The sequence below is a fragment of the Cibotium barometz genome, chromosome 35 (assembly GCF_041138505.1).
Source record: "Cibotium barometz isolate CiBa-2024 chromosome 35, ASM4113850v1, whole genome shotgun sequence".
NCBI lineage: Eukaryota > Viridiplantae > Streptophyta > Polypodiopsida > Cyatheales > Cibotiaceae > Cibotium > Cibotium barometz.
In genome coordinates this window covers 33,063,620-33,079,456 of record NC_141080.1, presented here as the reverse complement: position 1 = coordinate 33,079,456, position 15,837 = coordinate 33,063,620, and the positions used below count along the sequence as shown (strand labels likewise).

Sequence of the window (15,837 nt, the reverse complement as noted above, 5' to 3'; positions counted from 1 at the left end):
TTGTTGTCTGCACACGTCAACCTGAGCCTAATCCCACCAACATGGTGTGTCGAGATTGTCATGTATCTGGCCATCTTTCCAAAGATTGCCCCACTATTGTTTGCACTTATGAGAAATGTTTGGGTAGGTGGCACACAGAGGATATGTGTTACATTAAGATGCGCCATTTGATGAATAGGAGCACCACTTTGCCACCCCCCGGCCCCATTAATCATCGTATTGGTGTCGAGAAACCTCCGGGCCCTAGTTGGACACTTCTTCAGAGGGGGTCTCCTAGTTCTCAGGGAGAATGATGAGACAAAAAGAGAAATGGTAAAGATAAAAGGGGTTTGGCTAGGAATGAGGAGGTAAACATGCAACTCAAAGAAGCGATGGATAGGGCTAAATAAATCCAAGCAAGGGCCAAGGGTCAGATCATCTTAATCATAGAAGAGCACATATTAGGGAGTTTGGAAAAATCCCAATTCCCATTTTGCAAGATAAAAAATGATAGGCATAGTGAACCCTTTAAAGACTTTGTCAAAACCCCCTTATGTAGCATATCTTTGGAAAGCTCTTGAAGAGTAGGTTCTAAATCCACATTATCCAACAACTTTGGAATTCGTATGCTCAAGATACTCTAAAAAGTAGATTAAAAATCAAATTACCAAAATAATGAATTTTTTAAAACTCCCTAATATGCTCTTGATGATTAAAACGAGGGTTAGTAAAGGGTCTAATGGGAGGATGCCAACTTGGAAAAAATGTTGGGTTGTGATCATAGATTTGGGTACTATAAGATGTCACTTTGAAAGGCTAAAATGTAACTTTTAAAATCTACTAGTCACTTTTTAATACTAGGATGTCACTTTTGAAAGTATCTAATTGTCACTTTACACATATCAATTTCCAAATTTAGAAATTCTCCTTTCTTGTATATCTCACTTTCCCTCTTTTGCATGTGCATAAGTTATTTTTCCTCCTTTTTGAGCATCTCCTCCCTCTATCCTCCCTCCCTTTCTACACCTCCCTCTCTCGTCCCTCCTACCTCCCTCTCTCCTCCCTCCTCCCTACCTTTCAGCACCTCCTTGCATCTTCCCTCATATCTCCTCCCACAACTGCCCTCCCTACCTCTCCTTCTTTCTCTCCCCCTCGGACTCCCAAGCTCCACTCCACCTCTCTCCTAAGCTCCACTATCTAGATCCTCCCCTACTCACATGTGCTTTTCTCAAAACATGCCCTATGTTCTCTCAAGCTCCTCCCTTTCTCGTATGATCATCTCACAACAGCACGCCTCTATTCTCTCCAACTCGTCCCATTCTAGTTAAACCTTTTGTATCACATCCTAGGCTTTGTAGAACCCTTCATCTATCCCTTCTAGATCTGCAACACACATACACTATCATAGAAGCTTGCACAATGGTTCCTATATTCACAATTAATGAATGATACTCATAATTTGAGAGCTTCATGCATAATCTTCCATGGTGGTACTCCCTTTGAGTGCATCTGTTACTCCATCATCATGAGTGCAAATCCTTTCTCTCTCCCTTCTTACTTATAGTGTTTCCATCTTATAATATTAACAATATTTAACACACTGTAATTTTATAAATAAATTAGGATAACTAATAGGGTGGATTAGCAGATATAATGCTTGTGTTGGAATGATGTGTGATCATTTTTTTTTGGGATATTTTTTCAATAAACAAATTTTGCATGTAACAAAAACCCCTTTATTATGGTACTTTTATGATAAAAGGTGCTCCTAAGAGTTTTAAGTCTTACCAATGTCATTTATGAGGCTAACTTTATATTAAAATATGTAAAAGAAGTGAACAAGTTTAATTATTAAATTAATTAGAGATGGTTGAAGAACCATGAAATTTTGTGTTTTTAACAATTTAACAAGGTTTATAAGAAGGTGTTTTGGTTTGAAACTATATGCACTCCTTTGTGAAGGTGTTTTGGTTTGAAACTATACGCACTTCTTTTCATTAAAATTTATATAAACATGACTTGGAATTATTAAACCTTCAAAAATTTTGGGTTACTCTACACTTGAAAAGAGTGTAATTACGAGGAAAGACAAATGAACATGTGTCATACTGAATGTAGCTCCCTCTTGACAATAATACGCACTAATTCTCACTAAACTTTATACCAACATGACTTGCAATTATTAAACCTTTAAAAATTTTGGATTATTCTACACTTGAAAAGAGTGTAATTACGAGGAAATACAAATGAACCATGTGTCATACTAAATGTAGCTCCCTCTTTACAATAATCCAAATAGATTTTGTAAAATACTCTATACTTATTATACGAAGAATGTACTTATGAGGAAAGGCACTTCATCAGTATTTTCCTTTTCTCAACATGCTTAAACATGATACAAATGTTATTGAAAAATAAATGTCTCTTTGCAGGGTAATGTTGGATTTGGGATAGTCTGCAACAAGTGTTTAGCATTTTGGATAGTATTTTGGCGGTGGTGGGAGTTTTCGGTCTCTTTCTTTGACAATCCACACCATTTGCATCCCCCATGATGTATGCATCTCAAAGTGGCAGTGATAAGCCAAACTCCTATCATGTGTAAATTGCAATTATGGTAACTTTAGATGAGGACAGATAGAAGCGTATGCACTTTGTGGTTGAGAGGATCAATCTCACCCACAAGCCATACTATATGTCAAGAAGAGTCTTCGGACTGGTGAAAGGCAGCGGAGGCGGGGACGAAGGTGGCTTGGGAGGAGGTGCTCTACCACAACCTTAAAGACCAAATTGAGAATGCCACCTACCCAAAACAGAGACAAAGATCAGCCCCAACCTAACATTAGAGGAGTTGGGTAGAAGAAGGAGGGAAGCAGGCAGGATGGAGGAGATGCAAAGAAAACTATTGGGACTCCATAGGGAGAATGATGAGACAAAAAGAGAAATGGTAATGATAAAAGGGGTTTGGCTAGGAATGAGGAGGTAAACATGCAACTCAAAGAAGTGATGGATAGGGCTTAATAAATCCAAGCAAGGGCCAAGGGTCAGATCATCTTAATCATAGAAGAGCACATAAAAATTAGAGGTGCACGCCAGAGCGGACAAAGGCAAAGTGGAGCTAGTGAAGGCGGAAGCAAGACTAGTAGTTCTGGATGCAAAAAGCTCCCACAGGTGTACAAACTAGAAGTGGAGCAGATGGAACAATGGGAAAGCCACACATTGGAAGACCTAAAGGAGGTGTGGGGTGAGTATCTGAAGAAGCTGACAGAGGAAATGCAACCCCCCACACCTACCTACAGGCAGATGGTTCCCTTCTAGGATGAAGATAGAAATCCGAATGAAGGATCCAAAAATCCAAACATAGAAAAACTAGTAGGATCCAATCCTACAAAAGCCTTGGGAGTTGCAAAACATAGCCAAGGGGACAGGGATGCAGGACCCAATGGAGCAGGCAACAACAAAGAAAAGAAACTACAAGTGCAAAATGAGCAGGAATGAAACTAGAGGCATGTAAGAAAAGATTCACAATGCTCAAAGGTACAGTCCTAGTAGCCTGAGGGAAAGGGAAATAAGCTGATATTAGGTATGGGAGGGTTCTTAACTATGGTGTTTGGAATAGAGGTGGATTCTGTAACAATAGGGACAGTGGGAATAGGGAGGACAGGGGATTCAAGAGGTCGTCTACAAAAAACTCATCTACTAGATAGGTCCCTTTTGTAATTAAATACATAGGTAATCATTGTAAGTTCACAAGTAGTTTAAAAGTTTATATTTCAATGTTTCATCATTATAAGCTCAAGTAGTATAAGTTTAAATAGTACATTGTTTCATCATTTTTCTTTAGGAATGCATCAATCCTTTTTTACCATGTTAACTACGGAGTAATATGCCATGTGGCCTGGATTTTAATTACTCCTCTGCTATGACCATGCCAACCTATATCCTTCTATTTATCATTTTTTAGCATGTTAAATGTGGAGTACTATGCCATGTGGCGATCTAGATTTCAATTACTCCTCTGCTATAACCATTTTTTAGCATGTTAACTATGGAGTACTATGCCATGTGGCCACGTAGATTTCAATTACTCCTATGCTATGACCATGACAACCTATAAATGTGTCCTTTATCATTTTTTGAGGATTTATTTTTCCAATTCTCATGTTTTTACCCTCTCTTCTCTTTGCTTGGAAGATTGTTGTTCTCACCCTTCCTTCTTTTTTCAATTGTGTCACATTCAATGATGTGGCTTGTCTTGTAGGTATAAGCAAAGTGTTGTTATAACTATATACATCCAAAGGTAGAGAATTGAAAGCAGGGATTTAATATTCACGTGATCACAAGATTTTTTGTGATAATAACACATGTGAACAAGTTATTCACATGTTCTCATGTTACCGTTCACAAAATAACAGGTCACTTGCCATTTGGGAATCCCTTAAAAGCTTGGCTACACATGGGAATAAGCTATTCACATGTTCTCATGTTACCATCTTCACATAATAGTAGGTCAGTGGCCACCTAAGAAGATTTTTTATGCCCGACAAAGATAATTTTTTTAGGCCCTTGTGAAAGCTTTGTGAATATAACATGTGATCACAAGATTTTTTGTGTTATTAACATGTTCACATGTTCTCGTTTACGTCAGTGAAATCCCTGATTGAAAGACCTTGTTATTACATTTTGGACTGAGCAAACTTGTGTACCGCTCGTTAATAAGAAAGATATTTACTATCAAAGAAATGGCAAAGAAATAGAAGGAAGTAGTATTTAGAATATCCTCTACAATTTGTAGATGAACCTCAGGTATAAAGAAAGGAGATTACTCATTCACCAAAAGTATACATGGTTTAGTCTCAAGAGAATTCTCAAGATATTACTAATTCACAAAGTATACGTGGTCTAGTCTCAAGAGAATTCTACACCCTATCTCTCATGTGGGAGAGGAACACTATAGCCAAGAAAGCTTGAAAGCTTAATTATTAAACACTATTCATGAGGATTACCTAAAAATATTCTCTCCCAAAATGCATGAAAGCTTAAAAATAGCTTGAAAACAGACTTTTTTTGCAATCACATATAGAATTTCATGTGTACATTTAAAAACTCCATGAATTTTGACACTTTTTTCAAGATTAAGAACATGTGTGACCTCCATAGATTTATAAACTAGAATTGTTTGACATAAGAAACAACTTAACTTTCAAATGGCATAGAAGGAGTCCAAAAAACTTAAAGAGATATCAATCTTTTTCAATTAAATTTTTATTTTATAAATTTCATGTACGAAAGAGACTTTTTTAATTGACTTTCTTGGAACAAATTTTACCACTATACATAAATATGCACATTATTTATTGGAAAGTAAAAAAAAAGCCTTAAATAGATAACAACATAAGCTCCATAATTTTTGAAAAACCCTAAATTTTTTTTTGAGTCTATTTGTGGACCCAAATAGCAAAGCCAGTATAACTAATATGAAATGAAAGTTTTCCCTACACACAAAGATGAGATAAAACTTTATGAAGGTTTCTAGATTAGTAAACTAAAGTATGTAAAGTAGTAGAGTCATAATAAACTAAATTATGTAAAGTAGGAGACAAGAAAATCTAAACATCTAGAACTTGACCTAGATCTTTCTCAACCTTTGCTTCTTTGTTGGGTTGGTCATTGTTTTCTTCTTCTTATGGAACAAGGAGCATCAAAGTAGGATTCACATTTTCCAAGCTCATCAGAGAGGAATTGCATAGGTTCTTTTGATGCTGACTGGAACTTCTCATTAGTGTTAGTGCAGACTGCTCCCATCGCTTGATCTTCATGTAGTTCCATAGCACCCTTCACATGTATAGGAATAAAGGCTACTTGGATCTCATCCTTTTCAATAAGAGTAGCTAGTGGCAATCACACAAACTACTCTGGAGTAGCTAGAGAGACAATGACATGAAGAACTCTAGACAAGTTAGTGAGACAATTATACGAACTACTCTAGAGTAGCTGGTGTGCAGGAGCTTGTGACATCAACATTTTGGGGAATGTATTTTGTGCTACTGAGTTTGTTGGATCTATTGTGCAAAAAAGGGTCCACAATTAACATAGTCAAAAAGAGTTGGTGCAATCCTAGATACAAATGATAAAACAATGTAATGTAAACTTATACTAATTGAACTTAGTACGATGAAACATTGAAATATAAAGTTTATAGTACTTGAACTTAGAATGATTACCTATCTATGGTATTACTAAAAAAGCCAGTTCCACACTAAACAAGGGAAGGATTAAGATAGTTAATTCGATTATTACCAGTGCTACTACTTCAAAACTCTAGAGAAACTTCTAGTCTACCACTTGGAAACTTTATTAAAAGGGAACTTTTCAGAATCGTCCAAGATTTCAAGGAGAAAATCTACAAAAAAACAAGGTCTTCTATGAACGAATCGCCAGCCTTCACTCATATTGATCGACATTCTTTAATCATACTTCTTCTTCTTATTATTGGTCATGCCAAGTGTTGATGTAGAGAGAAGAAGTGGAGACATTCTCCATGTTAAGCATATTGCTGATAGTAGAGAAACCTTAGTAGGGGATGGCACAAAAGACGAATGAGCATGCATCTTACTTGGCACAATGCCAAGTATACATAAGCCATCTTCTAACCATCTAGCCACACTTGGCCACCATCTAATGTCTCTACTACTAACACTTACTAATATGGTCACATAGCCTATCAGGTACCCGTGTGTATACCACAACAGCCACTCCTTAAGGAGACCTTACAAAATAGAGAACATCCATCACTCTCAGATGGAAACACTATAAGAAAGGAGGGAGGGAGAGAAAGAATTTGCACTCATGAGATGGAGTAACACATGCACTCAAAGGGAGTACCACCATGGAAGATTAAGCAAGAAGCTCTCAAATTATGAGTATCGTTCATTAATTGTGAATATAGGAACCATTATGCAAGCTTCTGTGACAGTGTATGTGTGTTGCAGATCTAGAAGGGATAGATGAAGGGTGCTACAGAGCCTAGGATGTGATACAAAAGGTTGTACTAGAATTTAGATGTGGTGGAAGATGACAAAGAGAGATGGAAGGTGGCATGTAGCAGAGGAAGAGAGTAGAGAGGTGAGAAATGGACTAAAGGAGAGAGTGGAGGTGGTCTATCACAAGAAAGGCACTTGTGAGAATGGGACGAGCTAGAGAGAATAGAGGCGTGCTGTTGTGAGATGATCATATGAGAAAGGGAGGAGCTTGAGAGAACATAGGTCTTGTTGTGAGAAAAGCACATGTGAGTAGGGGACGATCTGGATAGTGCAGCTTAGGAGAGGTGAAGTGGAGCTTGGGAGGCTGAGGGGGAGAAAAAGAAGGAGAGGTAGTGAGGGAAGTTGTGGGAGGAGATATGAGCGAAGATGCAAAGAGGTGCTGAAAGGTAGGGAGGAGCAGGGAGGTGTTGAAAGCGAGGGAGGTGCAGAAAGGGAAGGAGGAGGGAGGATAGGGGAAGGAGATGCTAAAAGGAGGAAAAATAAATTATGCGCACGCGAAAGAGAGAAAGTGATATATACAAGAAAGGAGAATTTCCAAATTTGGAAATTGGTGTGTGTAAAGTAATAATTAGCTGCTTTCAAAAGTGACATCCTAGTATCAAAAAGTGACTAGTAGATTTCAAAAGTTACATATAAACCTTTCAAATTGACATTTTTTAGCACCCAAATCTTTGATCACAACCCAACATTTTTTCCAAGTTGGCATCCTCACATTAGACTCTTTACTAACCCTCTTTTAAATCATTAAGAGCATATTAGGGGGGTTTGAAAAAATTCCATTATTTTGGTAATTTCATTTTTAATCTACTTTTTGGAGTATCTTGAGCATACCAATTCCAAAGTTGTTGAATAATGTGGATTTAGAAACTACTCATCAAGAGCTTTCCAATGATATGTCACATAAGGGGGGTTTGACAAAGTCTTTAAAGGGTTCACTATGCCTATCATTTTTTGATCGTACAAAATGGGAATTGGGATTTTCCCAAACTCCCTAATATGGTCTTCATGTGTGTTGTTAAAGGGCGCCTAGAATATCTCAACCTTCCCCTAATGAAATGGCACATATCATTCCTTCCAAGGTCGCATACACGGAATCTATGGTTGCAAGAAAATTTGTAGAGTATATGTTCAAAATACATGGAATGCCTCAACAAATTATGAGTATTAGAGATGCCAAATTTATGGTTCATTTTGGTGGACACTATTGGAGCCCATGTGGACCAAATTTATGGGTTCATTTTGGTGGACACTATTGGAGCCCATGTGGACCAAGTTGACTCCTAGCATCGCTCATCAGCTAAAAATTTATTAGTGGAGTGGGTGGAGGCATATTGAGACACTATTGTCACATGACGCCAACATGCATAGGATGATTGACCAGCAGCCTTTGGTGAATTTGCTTATAATAGCAACTACACAGCTATATGATGTGTTCCATGTCTCTCAATTAAAAGCATATGGAAGGGTTTATGCAATGAAGAGGCCTCATGGCAACTCGGCTCGATCTTGAAAGCTCATGAGGAGATTTTGGATGCATTTTCGTAAGCTAAATCGAAGGTGACAACAATGATTTAGCCTATTGGAAATTCTTATAAATCATTGTTAGAGAGCGTCATACTACTTGAGAATGAAGATATCTGCATTAATAAAAATGTGGACTTCATGTACGATCATGGAGAGCAATTTGGGGCTATTTTGAGGACAAATGATGAAGTTTACAACCATTGGAGTCCATTTACAAGTATACAAAGTATGAAGATGCTCTCAAATTTGGAATGGATAAGCCCACGTATTCATTCATTTTTGGATTATTTGGTTCATACCTATGTGCATTATCCATTAGATGAAATGTTTCGAGGCAAAACCTATGGGTGGGGATGGTTTGTAAGAAAGTGCTTATGAGCTATCTCTACCATAGGCTCGAGAGGTTATCAAATGTTAATAATCACTTTAGTAATCATAATCAAGATTTAAAGCTTTCATGGCTATGGTGTTCCTCTCCCACATGAGAGGTAGAGTGTAGACTCCTCTTGAGCCTAAACCATGTATACTATGGTGAATTAGTAATATAGTCCTTTCTTTCAAGGCATATACCTAAGGTTCATCTACAAAATATAGACTCCCCTTGACCCTAAACAATGTATACTTCGGTGAGTGAGTAATCTCCTTTCTTTCAAGTCATATACCTAAGGTTCATCTACAAAATCTATACTAGGGTACTCTAACTAATACTCCCTTCCATTTGTTTAACAATAAATATCCTTGTTATCAAGTGGTACAGAAGTTAACTCAGTCCAAAATGTACGAGGTCTTTCAATTTTCTACCTCTAGATGTATATAGTTATAACAACACTTTGTTTCCAAGACAAAATAGGTCATTGAAAGTAACAAAATTGAAGGGTGAAATTTACAAACTATCAAGCAAAGAGGAGAGAAAGGCCAAAAACATGAGAATTGAAAAAAGAAGGCCTCACAAAACGATAAAGAGAAGAATTGTAGGTTTTCATAATTGTAGAGCAGAGGAGTAATTGAAATCCAGGTGATGCCATAGTACTCCAAAGTTTAATAGGCTAAAAAGTGATAAACAAAAAAATGCAAGTTGTCATGGTCATAGACGTAGAGAAGTAATTAAAATCCGGGCTACATGGCATAGTACTCCACAGTTAACATAGTCAAAAAGAGTTGGTGCAATCCTAAATACAAATGATGAAACATTGTAATGTAAACTTATACTACTTGAACTTAGTATGATGAAACATTGAAATATAAAGTTTATAATACTTGCAAAAGAGGGAAAGTGAGATATACAAGAAAGGGAATTTCCAAATTTGGAAATTGATGTGTAAAGTGACAATTAGCTGCTTTCAAAAGTGACATCCTAGTATCAAAAAGTGACTAGTAGATTTCAAAAGTTATATTTTAGCCTTTCAAAGTGACATTTTATAGCACCCAAATCTTTGATCACAACCCAACATTTTTTCCAAGTTGGCATCCTCCCATTAGACCCTTTACTAACCCTCTTTTAAATCATTAAGAGCATATTAGGGGGGTTTGAAAAAATTCCATTATTTTGGTAATTTCATTTTTAATCTACTTTTTCGACTGCCATTTTGGTTCGCCTGGGAGCCTTCGCGACCGTTGGTTTGCTCGCGCCCTCGCACCTGACACAGAGGTCTTCTCGGCCTTGGGCAACTTAAGACATGTATTAAATGTAGGAATATGGCTCATTCGGTTTGAAATGCAATATTCGTACATTTATTTAATGTACGAATAATATAGCTTATCTGGTTTGAAATGGCATCCAGTAGCTAGTAAGTAAACAACTGTGCATTGTTTAGTCACATTTCAAGCAACCAAGGTCACGCTTGTCTTAAATGCGGTATTAAACTAATAATACTGGTCCTTGTGGCGATGGCAAAAACCGCAGGCTGCGTGAAGATAGATGATCCTGTTAATGAAAACCGGGGCTCGTGCTTGGTCTAATTAACAGAGTTCCACGACCTTGTCTTACGGGGTTAACCGTGTCAACCATGCATGCTACACGGATCACAATATAAATCGAGGCTTTGTACTAGGTTCAATATAAATCAAGGCTTTGTACTGGGTTCAATATTAATCCACTCATGATCGACATTCTTTAATCATACTTCTTCTTTTCAGCTTAGCTTGGCTTGGCTTGGCTTTCTCTTATTAATCGCATCCTACACCACACCACAATTTGCTATTCTCTTCAGCCCAAATTTAATGACTATATTCTTCTCCATTCTTCAGATTCATTCTTTGTTGCTCCTCCTTGGATCGGCGCTTATACTAGTGCGTCTAGCCTGTGCAGGCTCCGTCGTCAATGACGACGGAACCATGACACACCATTTTGATTTCAAGGTAGCAATTATCTCAATTAAGCCACAAATTAGGCCTTCGGTCATTATGGTCAACACTTATAATTAGAGCGATTAATGATCGTTAAGATCAAACTTAATCATCATCAGTAGTAGTCAAATACGATCGACAAACTCTACGTATAGGAGTTTGATTATCAGTGCTTAGATCATGCTGCAGACGTAGTTATGACCAGGAGGACTAACGATAGAACGATCAAACTGATCAACGAAGAGTAGTACAGTTATAGGAATATTAATGCTTATAATCTAGCCGCTGTAAGTAATCATAAGACCAGGAATATCGATTCAGGATACAATTATAATTATGATCGTGTTTGCTTATGATCGATCAGGTGCATTACACCAACGTTACTCGCCTTTGCCATACCAAGCAGCTGGTGGCAGTGAACGGGCTCTTCCCAGGGCCTACTATCTACGTGCGGCAAGGGGACACAGTTAACGTGAGAGTGTCTAATCACGTGGTGGAAAACATATCAATTCACTGGTAATTATTATTATGATACTTCGAGACGATATACTTATTATAATAATTATGGTATATTAAATCATCCTTAATTGGGGCCTTCATGATTTCTTAAATTACCTTGTAATTATTCAGCAGCTGCTGTTGTAATGAGTAGATCAATGACCTTTCAAATTGTATTAATCTCGTAATGCGCCTGCATCAGCTTGAATATTTATCTATTACCGCTGCAGGCATGGAGTGAGGCAGATGTACACAGTTTGGTCCGACGGCCCCGCCTACATCACGCAGTGCCCTGTCCGCCCCAACACCCATTTCACACACAGCTTCAGAGTCGTACGAGAGCAAGGGACACTCTTCTGGCACGCCCATCTCAGCTGGCTCCGGGCAACCGTGTACGGCGCCTTCATCATCCTGCCCAAGTACGGCAAGCCGTACCCTTTCCCCGTGCAACCCACCAAGGACTTCCCCATCATCCTAGGTAACTGTTAGCCATACAGTATAATCATCACAATGTTAAGCTAATCATCACACTAGCCATGTATATCGCATAATCACATTATGTTAATACGCTAATCATCGATCATAGCCTATATATAGTGCATAATCACTCTGCTCAGCTAATCATCACACTAGCCATAGGATTAGAACTATATTGAAGGCAACCATACTAACTAGAGATAAAAGCTTCGGACTCTATATATATATAATCCGGCTGCACCTTCGTAGAGCAGCAACACTTAATTGAGGCTTACCTTGTGCAATGGTAAGCTAATTCGATCACTCGCAAGGGTTAGAGCTTAGGTGAATCTGTACTAGACTATATATAGCTAGAGATAAGATAGCACATATTCTTGTAATGTGGCCGCAGTAGCTGCACACGTACGTGCCACCCGCCCCTAGTTGAGAACAGTAAATTAATGCTTACCTTTCAACTTGATCTTGCAGGAGAGTGGTGGAACGTGGACGTGTTGGATGTTGAGAAATTTGCTCTAGCAGATGGGGGAGGCTACAACTTGTCTGATGCCACCACTATCAATGGGCAGCCTGGCTTGCTCTACAACTGTTCACAGCAAGGTGCAGAGGCCGAAAGCAGATCAAAGTTTAAACGAATTAATTATTTTGAACAAATCTACTTGTGACCAGCTTGCGTGATTAAAGTTTGATTAGAATTGTTGGTGTTTTCCCCAGATGTAACCAGTGTGAGGGTGAAGCAGGGGGAGACGTATCTACTGAGGGTGATCAATGCGGCCATGAATTTTCAGATGTTCTTTCAGGTCGCAAAGCATAAGTTGACAGTGGTGGAGACAGACTGCACACTGTGTAAGCCTTATACAACAGATGTGATAGTGCTAGCGCCTGGACAGACAGCTGATGTGCTAGTAACAGCAGACCAGGCGATTGATAGCTATGTCATGGCTGCATCCGCATACTCACCGGCTAGAGAAGACAAGGTCCCATACCCCAAAACCACCACAACCGCCTTGTTTATCTATGAAGGATCAGCTAATTCCACCACCACGACCCCCAACAACAGTAGTCAAGCTGTCGATCAGCGCCTCTATACTTTTCCCACCTTCATTCCGGCCGCTAATGGCTCTGATTATGCCCTTGATTATGTGGGGAGCTTGAGAAGCTTAAACAGCAAGGCGTATCCCTCGCTAGTGCCCCAGACCGTCAACCAAAGCTTCCTTTTCACCGTGGGATACTCGCTTGAAGAATGCCCGGCCGGACAAACCTGCTACGGCCCGCCGAAGGGACAAAAAATCTCTACGGCCATCAACAACATCACATTTGTCGCCCCCAACATCTCCATCTTACAAGTAAGAGATCTCATATTCAATTGACTTAACGCCTCTACGGCAGCAGCTAATCATCGTTTGAAGCCTCATGATCTACGAAATTAATTAGTATACCTGCAATATTCACTAATCACCACATCATCATTGATCTTTGATGTGTGTAATCAAACATCAATTAACTAATCGGTATAAGCTTGCTTCATTTGACTTCTTCATACCTGCACCAGGCATATTACGAAAGCAAGAATGCTGCTGACTTGTTGCCGGGAATGTCCACCTCCACTGCAACGGACACCTTCGAGACCAATTTTCCCAGCGAGCCTCTATACCAATATAACTACACGGGCCCCTCTATAGAGGACAAGTTTGCAATCTTTGGGACCAAAGTTAAAGTAGTGGACTTTGAATCCAACGTGCAATTGGTGCTCCAAAACACACAAACCCTATTTTTTGAGAGCCACCCCTTCCATTTGCACGGCTATAACTTCTATGTGGTGGGCATGGGCCTAGGCAACTACAATGCATCATCAGACCCAGACCACTTCAACCTCGTTGACCCTCCTGCCACCATGAACACAATAGCCGTCCCACCAGGAGGATGGGTTGCTCTCCGCTTCTTCACCGATAATCCAGGTAAACTCACTCAGCTATATAAAACACGTATATACACAGATACCTTTCATTGCATGTGTTAACCCTGCATGATGATGCAATTGTTGATTCCATGTAAGATTGAGTATATGCATTATAACAAGTACATGCATACATGTATGTGTATATTGCACCTACATGTATACTTGTAATGTGTATAAATACCTTCCATTGCATACATTAACCTTGCATGCAATCGTTGATTCCTTGTACTCTTGAGTATATATAGTACAAGTACATGCATACATGTACGTGTATACACACACCTACACGCATACTTGTAGTGTATATAGATACCTTTCATTGTTGCATACATCAACCTTGCCTGCATGCAAATTGTTGATTCCATGTCTTGAGTATTATATACATCACAGGTACAAGCATACATGTATGTGTTACATGTATACTTGTGATGTATATGTATACATTACAAGTACATGCATACATGCAGTCGATTCTTCTTTATAGGGTCACAATATTTCATCTGCTAGAGAAACATTTTGACATTTCATATTCTTTATCACGGGTGCTTTTTAACTAGGGGACACATCCACTTTCCATCTAGTTTCTAGCCGATACATCTCTGAGATGGGTACCATTGTGAAGTGCATTTATAAAGGTTTTCCTTGTAAATAGTGAACTTACGATAATTGAGTTTTACACATGATAGGAGTTTGGCTTATGCACTGCCACTTTGAGATGCATACATCATGGGGGATGCAAATGGTGTGGATTGTCAAAGAAGGAGACCGAAAACTCCCACCACCACCAAAAGACTATCCAAAATGCTAAACACTTGAAGACTATCCCAAATCCAACATTACCTTGCAAATGGACATCTACTTTTCAATAACATTACCTTGCAAATGGACATCTACTTTTCAATAACATTTACATCATGTTTACTAAGCATGTTGAGAAAAGGGATATACCGATGGACTCCATGGCACATGGCTATATTGCCTTTCCTCATAACTACAGTATTCTTTGTAACAAGCATAGAGTATTTTACAAAATCTATTTGGATTATTGTAATAAGAGGGAGCTACATTCAGCATGACACATGGCTCATTTGTCTTTCCTCGTAATTACACTCTTTTCAAGTGTAGAATAATCCAAATCTTTTAAAGGTTTAATAATTCCAAGTCATGTTTGTATAAATTTTAGTGAGAAGTAGTGCAGCGTATTATCGTCCAAGAGGGAGTTGCATTCAGTATGCCACATGGTTCATTTGTCTTTCCTCGTAATTACAATCTTTTCGAGTGTAGAATAACCCAAATTTTTTGAAGGTTTAATAATTCCAAGTCATGTTTATATAAATTTTAATGAAAAGTAGTGCGTATAGTTTCAAACCAAAACACCTTGTTATAAACCCTTTTAAATTGTTAAAACCGTAAAATTTCATGGTTCTTCAACCATCTCTAATTATTATAATAACTAAACTTGTTCACTTCTTTTACATATTTTAGTATAAAATTAGCCTCATAAATGACATTGACAAGACTTGAAACTCTTAGGATCAGCACCTTTTTTATCATAAAAGTATCATAATAAAGGGGTTTTTGTTACATGCAAAATTTGTTTATTGAAAAAATATCCCAAAAAAATGATCACACATCATTCCAATACAAGCATTATATTTGCTAATCCACCCTATTAGTTATTCTAACTTATTTAAAAACTTACAATGTGTTGAATATTGTTAATATTTTAATAATACATGATCTATTGAAAAAATGTTAACTTAACTATTGTAAATCTATATTTTTAAGTAAAATTTACTAATAATTATAGATTATTATTTTATTTATATCACTCATTTAGGTAATAGTAATACCTTCCTTGCCTTTTATAATTTTATTAATGCATTTTTTTTTTCATGTACCTTCTTAGTTTGTTTATTTGAGGCTCCAAGTTATTCACGCACCAAATGTTGTCGATTACACATTAGTAGAATTCAAAGTTTGTTGCCAATCACATGCATACATACTCTTTAAAGC

At 38.0% G+C, this 15,837-nt stretch overlaps 1 pseudogene; it reads left to right on the top strand.

Annotated features, from left to right (window-relative positions):
• The first annotated feature begins 10,430 nt into the window (after nucleotides 1-10,430).
• Nucleotides 10,431-14,725, top strand: LOC147618352 (laccase-4-like; annotated as a pseudogene).
• The last annotated feature ends 1,112 nt before the right edge of the window (nucleotides 14,726-15,837 follow it).